We start from the raw sequence: 14,446 nt of genomic DNA on the forward strand, positions 1-14,446 counted from the left end.
TCATGTAGAATACAGCTGCCTACTCACCCTAGACCGCTTACCTAGCTTTGAACGATTACATAAGGGAAAAGTAATCTTCTACCTTATTTGAGATACTGTACATTGCGGTCTTTTAATTACTGCAGCTTGGTCTCTACACTAAACACAAACAACACACAAAATTGAAAATGCCAGGAAGTTTGGCAAGCATAGAATATGGGATCACTGGCATCATAAAAGACTTAAAATATAACTATTTTCTTGTAAGCAGGTAATAGATCATAAATAGCTAGACCATGTTCTTAAAAACCAATCATATGTTTCAAGTCAAGTCTTATCAACGTTGACTTCCACATATAAGAAGACTCAGGTTGAATATATTCAAACTTAGCAAGAATATTACTGAGAAAATTTAGTAAAAACGCAAACTTTATTCTCAGGGAGACAACCACAATGGATTTCATTGATGCAGAATTCAAGGCAGATCCATCTGTGAACATCATTAAAAGCTGCACAATAGCAATGTAAGTGACTGAGTGAAATTCATTATTTTCTCCCTGAGCTACAGTCACAAGAGATGAGGGAGAAAAGGTCAAACTTTCATAATGAATAGAGTCATAGCAAACTTTTTAGATGAAATTTTGAATAATTTGCAAGTCCCTGAACTAGTTTTATATCAATGTGACTGGCAAAAATGTTCACCATAAAAAGTATAATAATCTATTCATTACTCTTTTTTATTGGTTCTAACATATATTTGGAGAAACTAGACGTACTCCTATTGCCTATAAATTGAGATGCACTCTGTTTTAAAGCCATTAATTTGCAGAAAATTTAGTATAATAAAATTAGAAAGGCATGAAAACAATTCAACATGAGCTCCCAGAAGACTAACATGTTCTAACTAATCCATCCAGTTAAACAATTAGTTTCAGTTTGTAAAATACATTGTGGTTAATCAATTTTTTGCCAATGTATCATTTTAGATGTGCAAAGATGCATTAATAGTGTCACAAAACATGCATAACTAACAACCCCATGGAATACTTCATGGTCTTATAATTTGCATAAAGGATAAACAGAATGCGTGAGGAGAATGGATATAATAAATGTTAGCTCTTGAGAACTGAGGTTACCTGAAGTACAGCAAATCAATGATTTGTTTCATATCCAAGTTCCAACTTTTCCCAGTTGAGCTATTAATTATATTGTAAGCCATTAAAAAATTAAAATAAAGTTAGGGAATGCATCCTCATAAAGTTGAAAGCTAAGTAAGGTATGATAACATGTGTTTTCTGTTTATTAGTGTAAAGATTATATAGGACAATGGATATATCTAGCTCAATAAAATTGGACATAAATTGTTTCCGTAGTAATATCTCAAGCTGTTGCAGCCCAGAGGATCATTACAGGGTGTCATCAGCCCAATGTTCCTGCTCAGTAAAAGCTCTGGTTTCAGCTTTGACAGGGATTATTGTCTTGTCCTTGCTCCCCAAAATTAGCACAACAACACAGTCCCACTGAACAGCCTGGCAGACACCTAAAATGTGTATAGGAAGAGATAGAAAGCTGCCAATCCAAGAAATAAGAGAGATAGATATAAGCTATTTCTAGGTTTTAGATCTTTAGAAGTAGGCTATTGAGAAACACTTGAGAGAATTTCCTTAGAAATTCTTTCTTGAAGACTCAGCATTTATAACAGATATTGAACAACTGCTAAAAAGACCTGTAAATTGTTGTAAGAGACTTAAGAGTGCCTGTATTCTCCTCTCAAGCATGTCAGATGTTGAGAAAAAACTTTTCTCTAGACTGGAAGTCAGAGCTGGGTGCTTTTATGATCTGTGTGCTCTGGTTTGACAACCAAAAGAAAGACAGTTCAAATGAAAGGTAGACCAGAAAGCAAAAACCAGTTTATAGGCAATGGAACAAAAATCATTGAGCTCTTAGCTTAGGAAGATTGAGAGGAGAAAGGGCTGGAAGATGTTCCCTGAGGTATTGAAACATAAAACTAGATAGAGTTTTGTCAGGCATCTGGCAAGTCATCGCCAGAGTGGAGATTTAACGGTGCCTACTCAGTTCAGACAAGAAAGGCACGTGATAGCACAGGCGTCATGGGATAAGAATGGACACAGAAAGGTTAACAGAATTCAAACTACCAAAATATAAGAATTAAAGTGGAAGATAAACCAAATCATACCAAAAATTATTTTCTCTTCTGAAATTTCTTTGCTGGTGAAATCTTAAAACGAACATGTACAGAAAATAGAATATGATGTTTCAACTCACTGAAAGCACCTAGAGTCTAGAAAACACAAGCCAGTGGGCAGTATCTTCTATGCAGTGGTTCTTACAATGTGGTTCCCAGGAGGACCACAGCATTAGCATCACTGGGAACTCGTTAGAAGTGCAAATCTCGGCCCAACTCCACACCTGCTAAATCAGAAACTCGGGGTGGGGCTCAGTAATCCGTATTTTAATAAGCCTTACAGGTGATTCTGAGGCATACAGAAGTTTAAGGACTACTGCTTTATAGAATACTGACTTACTCTTTCTGAATTTGTAACAAATTAAAATATACAAATGAGTTCCTTTCAGTGCTCTTGCTAAAGGCTTTTCATTTTCATTAAAATGCAATACTAACCTAATAAAATAAAAATTATTCAGATTGTAATGAAATGGATATAATATGGTTTCTGGTAAATTCCTAGAAACACTGAAAGTCTTTAATGAACCTGGGGACACCCATTTTGGGATAATTGACACTTTGGCCTCATGGGGATGACTTGGAGAGGAAATCGCCAGTTTAGGACTTACTTACCAAATACTATCAACCTTCACTTACTCGATGTATCACTGCCCCTGCTGAAAAACCAAACCACCAGTCACAGAGACCAAAGCTCAGTCCCTAATATGATGGCATCATGCCTTAAGGAGACCCTCTGGCCACTTGGTGGCCAGCTGGTAGCTGAAGTGTCAGCAGAGACACAATACTCTGTAAGGATAGGGTTCCATTCTTCAGGATGGAGTATATGCACCCAATCAAAGACCTCTGTATGCCACTGTCTCCCCACTAGGAAGAATCCATGAGTCTACAAACCAATAGGTACAAGTATGAGTGGGCATGTTTAGTATCTGTACAAGTGACCGTCTGAGGGAATTTGTGCTTCCTACTCATGCAACTCTTGGATCCTAACACTGAATGAGGCTGAGGGACACAGCAGAAGTCTCATTTATTAAAAGCTATGGCTGCCACTTGGCACTTTAGGCTCCTTGTATCCAGGGACCAGCAGGCAAGAAAGGAGTTGTCATCTTGAGACAGCTCACTGACCCTGATCATCAGAAGGAGGGCGTACACGATGGAGACAGGGAGGAAAACATTTAGAACCAGGTAGCTTGCTTTGGGCTGCTTTGAACACCCTTGTCCAATTGTAAGTGTAAATGGGCAGGTACAGCACCCACAGCCTCGGAAGGATACAGTGATCCAGGCTGAGATTCCCTAGGGATCAGGTCTAGGTAAGACCATGAGATACTAATAAAATTTAAAAAGAACACCGAAAACATTAAGGAAATGCAAAAAGACATAAGAGACATAAGAAACTTAAGAAAACAACAGAGAAGGCACAAATAATAAAATTAGACAGAAATCTAGGACAATATTTTACATAATGAAAACTTTTAACAAACAAATTGATAAATTCCTAGAAGAATCAAAACTGATTCAAGAAGAAACAGAAAATATGCATATATCTGAAACCATTAAAGAAATAGAACTATTGATTAAACAATTCAAAAGCTATGAGATTTAGACAATTCAACAGATAAGTTCTATGGAACATTCACAGAAATATCAGTATTTATGTATACACTATTCATAAATAGAGAAAAAGAAAGTATGTCCATTTCTTTAATTTGTTTAATGAAGCATTCAAATCAAAGACAGTAGGAGAAAATCTCAGCCAATTTCATTTATGAACGAAGATTCTACTCATTAATAAAATATGAACAAATTAAATGCAGCAATATACTTTTTAATTGAGTCTTAAAATGTTTAATTGCAGGAATGAAGGGATATTTTTATGTTAGTAAAATATTAATGTAATTTATAATATTAATTAATTAAAAGAGAAAAACCAAAATAAAAATGAGTCAGATAATAATAATAAAGAATTGATAAGATCAAATGCCATACATAATTTTAGACTCCTAGAAAAATAGGAATACGAGGAAATTTTTTTCTTTTTTTGTGAGGAAGATTGGCCCTGAGCTAACATCCATTGCCAGTCTTCCTCTTTTTGCTTGAGGAAGATTATTGCTGAGCTAACATCCATGCCCATCTTCCTCTGTGTTATGTGGGATGCTGCCACAGTGTGGCTTGATGAGTGGTACTAGGTCTGCACCCAGGATCTAAACCGGCAAACCCCAGGCCACCAAAGTGAAGCGTGCAAACTAACCACTACGCCACTGGGCCAGCCCCATGAGGAAATTTTTAAATTTGACAAAGGGCATATATCAGAAACACATGTCAAAACATTTTGTGGATCTTAAGAGTAAACAAACCAAGGATGCCCATCATCATCATTACTCTTCATAATCTGATGAGAGTTTGAGGCAGTGCAGTTAGACAAGACAAACAGATAAAAGCATAAAAGTTCAAAACAAAGAAACAAAATTACAAAGATTCACAAATTCTATGTTTGTCTACAAAGGAAATCCAAGAGACTCTATAAACTATTAAAAATAAAAGAATTTTAGAAATTTTGACTGATATAGATCAACATACAAAGTCAGTAATATTCCTATGTGCAGCCTGAAACAATCAGATGATAGAATTAAAAACACGATATCCATAAGATTATAAACAAATGCCATAAGCTTCTAGAATTTAACCGAAAAACAGCAACAAAAAAACCTTCAGGGAAAAATATAACAGTTTATTGTCTTCGTCTATGTGGGCTACTATACCAAAATACCACAGACTGGGAGGCTTATAAACAACAGAAATTTATTCTCAGTTCTGGAGTATTAGCAAATATGGAAAAAATAGCCACAGAAAACTTAAGGTTAATAAGGACGGATTTCCTTACCAGTTAAGATTTATTATAGTTAATAATTACATATTATTATGATATTAGTCATAAAGGACAGAGTCAAGAGTCAGAAATACGTGCAAACTTTGTATATGAGAATTTGACGCTAATACCAAAAGAGACATCAATATTATTAAATAGTATTGAGGCAAATTTTATTAAAGGCAAAAGTATACCTATACCACCCCATGCATTAAAATCAATTCCAAATCATTTAAAGACACGTGTAGGAAAAGGGAAAAGAGAAAGCTGAAAAACTTTTAGAAGATAACATAGATTAATGTCCTTACAATATTAGGGTTAGGGAAAAATGATTGTTAAATTTGACTACGTTAAAATTTAAAATTGTTTACTATTTTAAGATATCACAAACTCATTTAACAGGTAAGCTATAATTTTAAAATATTTCAATGCACATAACTGATAAATGATTATTCACCACAATATGTAATAATCCATAACGAATCAATAAGAAAAGATAAATGATCCAGCGAGAAATTGGAAAAAGAATATGACTATGCAATTCAAAGCATAAGAAACCAAGATGACCAGTTAACATAGAAAATATGCTCACCCTCAATAGGAATCAGTAAAATGAAAATTAAAAGAACTGTGGGAGGCATGAGGAAACCCCTCTAAAGATGCCTGGGCCATGATCTCTAGAAACTCTGGGCCTTAAATGGCAAAAAGGATTTTGCAGATATGATTAAGGGTATGGGCTTCAACATAGAGTAGCCTGGATTATCTAGGTGGGCCCGACCTAATCAAATGAGGCCTTAAAGTGGAGCACTTCCTCCATGTGAAATGAGAGAGCTAAGGCATGAGGAGAAGTCTGAGAAATTCAGCATGATAGGGACTGGACTCACCATTGCCGGAGGCAACCACAGGGGAAGAAGAAGGAATGCAGACAGCCTCCCAGTGTGAAGACTTGGATGAGTGTGGAAGTGGATTCATCCCCAGAGAATCTAGAAAGAAACACAGACTTGCCAACACTTTGATTTTTCCCTTGTGAGATTCTAAACACAGGACCCAGCCGAGTCACGTTATTCCCAGATGTCTGATCTATACAACTGTGAGATAAGGAACGGCTGTAATACTAAGCTGCTAGATTTGTGGTGATCTGTTATAGTAACAATAGAAAACAAATAACAAGATCAATGAAATATTTCACATCTATCAGCTTGGCAAAGATTAAACCAAGTACGGATGAAGGTATGAAGAGCAGGAACACACGACCTGTGTGCTGGTGGGAGTGTAAGTTGATACGGAACCCGAGAGAGCAATTAGTCCCCATCTGGATAGACTGGACACGCACATATCTTTGGACCTACAAATTCCACTGCTAGGTGTCTGTCCTAGAGGTGAGTGCTCATGGAGACTTTTACCTTTTTGTTTTGCAATAATTGTAAAGGTAAAAAAAAATGGGCAAAACCTTAGTGATCACTTAGTAAGAGAATGGAAAAAGTAAATGGAATGCTAGCAACAGTTGTGACCACTTCACACCTCATTTAACAATAATTATAAAAGGAAGATAAAAATATATAACAGTTTTGAGTGCTTACTCTATAGAAAGCTGTATTCTAAGCAAGTGATATATATTAACTCTTCTAATCTCCATAGCTCTTTGAAGTAGGAACAAGAGTGATCCCAATTTAAAGGTGAGAAAACCAGGACCAGGGAAGATTAAGTAACTTACCCAAAGTCACCAGCAATGAGGACTCCAGGTCTGACCATTTACATTGTAGTTTAGGTGAGTGGTGCCCCGTAGATCTGAGCGGTGTATAAGATGTGGGGCCCTCCGTGGAGGTCTTGAGGGTAAATACCATTAGTGAGCATTAGAACTTGGACCCTAACCCAAGCAATGTGGCTCCAGAATTTATATTCTTAACTACCACATCACAAAAGCTTCAGCATATAGGTATTAAGCCCCTATTGTATTCCAACTACTGTGTGAATATCTAACATTGTCACAAGCAGTGGACAGATAAGGACTTTGCTGCTGTTTAGAGGGGGGGTAAATACACAGCCATAACATAATATGATGATGTTTAGACGTGCCAGATAAAACGGCAACACATGGAAGGGACCCCAACTTAGGTACAGGTGGAGAGATTGCGGAAGGCCTAAAATGAAAGACACTAGAAGTAGTTCCAATAAGAAGGTGGGTTCATGGCAGATGAAAAAAATTAATGGGAATTCTCAGAAAGAGAGAAAGAAAGAGAGAGAATCGTGTATGCTAAGCCCTGAAGGCCTGAAAGAAGTTTCATAGTTTCTTTCTTCCTTCTGGCTGGTGTTCCTTATACAATGCTTTATACACATTTGTAGCCTTTATTAAAAAAAAAAAAGTCCTATCAGATCTGCTCCTTGCCTGCAGGTATCACAATACATGGCACAAAATGTCAAAAAAGATCCTTGACATTCATGGGGGTGCTCCCAGATGACCTTCAGAAAGCCCACAATCTCAAAGTTGGGCACTCACCCAGGCTTTTTATTATTATTATTAGAAATATTTTAGGGGACAGCCCCATGGCTGAGTGGTTAAGTTCATGCCCTTCGCTTTGGCAACCCAGGGTTCACTGGTTCGGATCCTGGGCACAGACCTGCACACAGTCCATCAAACCTTGCTGTGGTGGCATCCCACAGAGAAGAACTAGAATGACCTACAACTAGAATATACAACTATGTACTGGGGCTTTGAGGAGAGGAAAAAAAAAGAGGAAGATAGGCAACATGTTAGCTCAGGGTCAATCACCCAAAAAAAAAGAAAGAAAGAAAAGAAATGTTTTAAGCCAACCCTTATGGCTTTTCCCACAACTGGAGTTAAATAACATGTAGGTGTGTGTAATTTCACAAAGAAACAAAGATCTTTTTTCCTTGTTCACAAGAGAACATACATAGAAAAAAATGAGGCCCACATGGTAAGTATACAGAGCTCTGATAAGCTCACTCTCAAATATTCGCCTCAGCAAAATTATGAAGGAAAATAGATAATCAACAATGTCACTCATGAAAAATTAACACCCCAAATATTAAACCTGCAAATGCCAGGAGACTAGTGCACATTATTTTGGACTTTTAGAAGAAAACTGTCATGTTCTAAATATAATAATAAATAAAATATCTGAAATTGTTCTACAAGAAAAGCAAGAGAAAATGAGAAACAAAACTTGCTTTTTCCTAACTGTGGGAAATTAACTTTTTTATTGTCTAAGATAGGTTTAGGTGTTTAATGACATTCCAAAAATGACTATGCAAAATTATGTTACTACATATATTTGTTTGGGGGGTTTTTTTGTTTGTTTGTTTTAAATAGCATATGTCAGAAAAAGGCAATCTACAGCTTTAGGGCTGTGCTTTTCTTCCATTGCCTAGCAACATGGGCAAATATAGATCTGCACAAGCGAAACTAGCGACCTTCCCATTGTGCTGCTCCTAATGTGTATAAGGGATCTTTGATTATTTCAGTATCATAAATTTGGAGAGCACTCTAGACACGGATGTTGTATTGCATTGTATTTAAGTGTATATATTCAATGAGTCAATAAGCCCATCATCTCTCAGGGAAAATAAAAACAGAAAAATTTTTAAAAACCCAGTGGCTAAATATTAAAAATTAGCATTCCTAATACTATTTGAGTAATATTTCTGAATTTAATAATGTAGTTATTACACTATGCAATGTAAGAGGCAAATCTACAATATAGATTTTTTTAATGTGTTAATAATATTCTGTTGTACTATGAGAGTGTATGAGTAAAGGGCTTTCCCAGGAAAAAGGAAATATCACAGAGAAGTGTCAGTTACAAGATGAATAATTTGGTAATTAGTTCTCCTGGGAAGTCAACTGCTGTTTTCTACACAGGTGGTAGTTAACCCCCACGAGAGCCATTTCGCAATATCTGATCAAGTTAAAGACACGTACATCCTACAACCCAGCAACGCAGTCTTAGGTACATATCTCAGAGAAACACTCATGCAAGTGCACAAGATGTCCAGCAACATATTTTAGGTGCTGTATTAGTTTTCTATTGCTGTGTAACAAATTACTGCAAACTTAATGGCTTAAATTCACACAAATTATCTTGCAGTTTCCATGGGTCAGGACCTGGGTCCTCTGCTCAGGGTCTCCCAAGGCTGAAATCCAAGCGTCAGCCAGGGCTGAGATCTCACCTGAGGCCAAGGATCCTCTTCCAAGCTCCTTTAGATTACTGGGCGAACTCAGTTCCTTGTGACTGTATACCTGTAGGAACTAGAGGTTGCCCCTCTCTATAGGCAGTTCACAACATGGATGTTTGCTTACTTAAAGCCAAGAAGAGCATTTTTTTCATATTTTGACTCTCTTCCTTTAAGGAGAGTCTAGCCCCTTTTGAGGTCCCGCCTGATTAGGTCAAGTCCCCCTAGCATGATCTCCCCCTTTTGATGAACTGAAAGTCAATTAATTTTCAACCTTAAGTACATTTCAAAGTTCCTTCACTTTTGGCTTATAGTGTAAACTAATCATAGGAGTGAAATCTATCATGTGCATAGCCCTACCCACAATTACTAGTAGGAAATTATATAGAATATGTACACCAGGGGATGGAAGTCTAGGGGGTCATCTCAGATTTCTGCCTACCATACTGCTTTATTAAAAGTAGAAAACATATGTGAGACCAACGTGAGAATGCATAATAAATTATGGTAGATTCAAATAATGGCATACTATTCAATACCTGAAATGAAGGAAACAGAGCTACGTTTGTCAACATGGGTGGATCTCATATAATAAATGAATTGAAAACAGCAATATGCAGAAAGAAAAACATGGTATGGATTATATAAAGTTTAAATTCAGTAAAACTATATGCCATTATGGGACTATACACATGGGAGTGAAAATCTCCAAATTCAGTTTAACAATCTACTCTGGAGGAAGGATGGGGATAAGATCAAAAAAGGTACAAAGAAGACTCAACTTATCAATATTTTCTTTCTTAAACTGGCTGGTTGGTATATTGGGGGTTAATATAGTATTTTGTATTCATATTTTATCATTAGATATATTTTGTAATAAGTATTAAAACATAGAATTAACCAAAGAAAACTTTCATAATCTACATACACAGCATTCAGGCAGAATCAATGTCTTCTTTTAGCTGTATGATCTTAAAATAATGGGATTTCAATTCTTGTTACCTATTGAATCCTTTCTTCAAGCTGACTGAATGTAGAATTTGAAAGTATAAACTGTTAAAGGCTCTGCTCTGATTAGGCCAGTAGGTAGAGGTTATGGGGATGGGGATGGAGTGGGTGAACGCCCCAGAGTTCCACTCTGCCCCTCCCACAGGCAGCATCTGAGTGTGTGATTCACAACCCGCAGTGTGCAAACCACTAGTTCATAACTTTATATATCACTTTACCTGTGCTTTCATTACAATATCAACCATTCATAAGAACTATTTTCCACCCATGTTTGTCTGCCCCACTAGACTTGGAGCATTTTTCTATTCATCTTTCCACCTCTATACTTAGCACATTTTTGGGGGGCATACTTGGTGCCAATTACTATTTCTTAAATGTGGTACTGATGGCTCCTTAATTAAGACTCAAGATACATGAAACACCTTGAATAGTTGAATAGGAAAAGAGGAATAACATTTATTAAACATTCTTAGCCATGATTGGGTGGGTGGGAGGGGAAGGGTAGTGCAAGGACTCCAAATATTTGAAGGAGGAAATTTAGTAGGTCTTGCCCATTAGAATGGTCATTCACCTGAACATATGTCCAAGAGAACGCCGTTTCAGAGCGTCTTATGGCCCACCTTTAGTATCCTAATTTCTTACCTGACTTCTCCTTCTCTTCAGTTTAGCACCCCCGTTTGAATGGTACTGAGTCAGCTTCTCCGTTCATCCCAGGCTTTGCTGCCACCTACTTCATCATCCTTCTGTCTTTTCCAGTCTTCAATTATGTTGATTTTAAAATCTGCTTATATTTAATTACCATCTAAGAAAGTGAAGAAAGGAAGGAGGTGGTATATTTAGACAAGAGCCACTTAGTTAAATTAAACAATTTGAAGAACACAGTTCTACTATTTTGATTATTTCAGCATGCTAAACTCAAGAGCAAACTCTGAGAAAACACCAAAATTTAGGGAATGAGATTTAAAAAGTTAGAAAGAACAGCGTATATATCTTAAAATTCACATAGAAAAGTAACTTTCACATGAATCAATAAAAGGAAAGCATATGCGTGTCTTGTCAATATGAGTAAAAACTAATATAAATCAATAAAGATGAGAGCTGAGCAAAGCTATTTCTCACTTCAGAATGCTAACTTAGTTGCTCCTTCATCTATTCATCCAAAGGGTGTGCACCCCTTTATCATAGGATTTATAATGTTGCATCTTAAATATTAGGTTTTGTTTCTTTGTTTGTTTGTTTGTTTTTCCAGAACTCGTTTCTCCCCATCCAGTCCATTCTAGCATTGGTCTTCCAGCCTTGTGACTCAGATCTGGATCATGAAATGAGAGCAGAATAGATGTTTCCAGATCACATTTCTCTTTGTCCACGGGCTGGGCCATGGTGTGGTTCTGAAAAGCTCTCTCCATCCATGCGACCAAGACCAAGAGCCATACCCCAGAGGATGCTCAGTCCCTGATTGAATCATCCACCCGCCCTGCACTGTTCCTTGAGTTCCTGGGGTTAGAACAGCTTGGCCTATGCTGTCATCGAAATAGATTCTAAAATACTTCCCTTTCCTAGCTTTTTCCTCTTTCCTTTATGAGCTTTGCTAATAGTTACTATAAGTCAGGATATAAATATCAGAAATATTTGAAAGCTAACATTGTAGAAACAATTTCAAAGGTGATGAGGAAGGGTTGATATTTACACAGTCAGGCATTGTGCCGAAACTTTACACACAGCATACACTGGAAACAACACTATCAGGTACTGCCATCCTGATTTTATGGAAAATACATACTCCAGGAACGTTTGTCCTCAATGTCGCAGAAAATAAAAAAATACTGGAGACACTATTCAGGGAAAGAAACTATGGTATTAAGACTTCAAAAACCTTATACTTTTCCACTCTATGACACTGTCACATTCTCCTAAAAGGATATGTTGCAGAGAACTATCCTTGTCTACTGTGAACCTTTTCCCAGTTGCCCTTATTACATAGCTTCACGGGAGATTCTTAAAATTCTTAAAATTGGAATCAGTCACTTCACATCCTCTGTGGGGGCAGCTCAATCACGATTATTGACAAATTACTCTGAGTTATATTTGGTTTATCAAAGCTCAAAGATGTAGTGAGGTCCATAGTACCTTTCCAAATCTGGATATCAAACTATTCTTTAGATATGGGTACCTAAGTAACATTTTGAACCTTCGGGAGGCAAAAATCACTTAAATTTCCAATCCAATGACATTCCTTCTTTGTTGTTTTGGCTCCCTCTAATAATCCTTTGTTGGTTCCTTCACCCATTCTGAAAGCTTTAAAATTTTGACACTCAAAAAAACCCATCTTTACTTTTGATCCACTGCATCAAGAAGGTAATTTCTCCTTTACTCTCCTCCTTACCCTCATCCGAACTTTGTCCCTGGATTTGAGATTGTCCTACCACAATCTAGAGGTCATCCTTTCTTCTCCTCCATAATCTGTATGCAGAACTCCAACTCTTCAACCACTGAGAATTAAGTCAACCGACAGATGCACCAACTGGTTTTTATGTCTGATTCTCACTGTAAATGAAGCATGCCTTGCTCCTTTCCACTAAAATGTAAACCTAGCCTCTCTGATATCTGCTTTTATTTTGAAGGTTTTTCATTAGAAATGGAATCTGTTCCATTTCTAATGGATTCTGGACCCAGAGTATCTTTGGTCAACTGAATCTACCAGTTACTGTCTGTGTGACCTTGAGCAAGTCACTTAACTTTTCTGTGACTCAACTTCATCATCTGTAAAATGGGGTTATAGAATTGTACCTATCTCATAATATTTAGTAAGAATTAAATTAATTCATAGATAATACTTAGAAGGATGCCTGGTGCATAGTTGGCACTAGTTATTGGTGCTGTATTAACGCTCTTTAGCAACAGACTCCAGGCTCCTCTTGTTCCAAAAACATGTTCCTGCTGGGCTTCCCATTCTCAGCTCATTTTTATATTTCAATCAATTATTTTCCTCCTATTTTCCTCATTCCCCAATTCCTCTGTGATCCATCCTTCATTTTTATATTCTTACAGAAAAAATAGTCCCTTACAATTTCACGAGAATACAGAAGAAATAAGAATTAATTTCCACCCCAGGAAGAGCTGTGTCATTCTCTAATACCTGCCTTGTAACAGATCTCATGTGATTAGTTTTACTTGCCTTGTCTGTGTTCTCACTTTCTGTCTAAACCAGTATTGCTAGAACGGCAAGGCAGACAATTATTAGGTAAGCATTTGTTTCAACTTGTCACCTTCTTCTAATCCCAAGAGGTTCGTACTGCTACCTGGACCCAGCTGTCTTTATGTTCTAATGGCAAAAGTTTGTACCTGGTCTGCAACAGAGCTTGAAAGTGAGCTTCAAATTAATTTCAAGTATAGTTGAAATATTTGTTTTGTTGTATCTTCTTGGTTTCTTTGGACATGCATACAATATACTAATGCTACCATATTCTGAGTGACTTGGATATTTTTAAAAATTCTTATGCATTCATAGAATTTTAAGTACCCAGAAGCTAGTTAAATCTTTTATGACCCATAATTGTCAAAAAGACAGTTATACTGAACACATTTATCCCGTACTAAAAGCAGAGTGTAAACACTATGAATTTACAGTAATTGACATCTTAGGGAAATCAAACTGTCACAAATTATGATTTATCATGTAGTATGTAATTAGTACTACTATTTTTATTTTCTTAAAAAGGAGAAACCTTTATAGGTCAGAATCACAACATGATGCTATTTTCAAAATTCTGTAAATCATACATGCAGTTCTCTGTGGGCTTTTTTTCACCTAATAGACACTTAAATATCACGTATTATCAGTAGAAAATAAACATTGATATTTCTCATCACTTCATTTCTTCAGAGTTTACATTAGACTCATCAAATAAATATATTGTTAATAATAGCACATTTATATACTATAATCATTACAAGAATAGTTATTAAAAATAATATACTATATTGTCTTGGTATGTGTAGGCTGTTATAACAAAAATATTTTAGACTGGGTGGCTTATAAACAGCAGAAATCTGTTTCTTGAAGTTCTAGTGGCTGGGAAGCCCAAGATCAAGGCCCTGGCAGCTTCAGTGTCTGGTGAGGACACATTCCTGGTTCATAGGTAGCTGTCTTCTCAGTGTGTCTCTCCATAGTAGAAGGCTCCAGGGAATTCTCTGAGGTC

The 14,446-nt window shown here is 36.6% G+C and overlaps 1 long non-coding RNA gene across 2 annotated transcripts in view; it reads right to left on the reverse strand.

Annotated features, from left to right (window-relative positions):
- Positions 1 to 14,446, reverse strand: part of LOC138919852 (uncharacterized) — a 224,250-nt gene that overhangs the window by 59,283 nt on the left and 150,521 nt on the right. For both annotated transcript variants that reach the window (XR_011430402.1, XR_011430401.1), the window contains exons 4-5: positions 10,890 to 11,049; positions 5,933 to 6,031 (exon numbers count right to left, since the gene is read on the reverse strand). This is a non-coding gene — a long non-coding RNA (uncharacterized lncRNA). The remainder of the gene's footprint in view (positions 1 to 5,932; positions 6,032 to 10,889; positions 11,050 to 14,446) is intronic.

The sequence above is a fragment of the Equus caballus genome, chromosome 21 (genome assembly GCF_041296265.1).
Source record: "Equus caballus isolate H_3958 breed thoroughbred chromosome 21, TB-T2T, whole genome shotgun sequence".
NCBI lineage: Eukaryota > Metazoa > Chordata > Mammalia > Perissodactyla > Equidae > Equus > Equus caballus.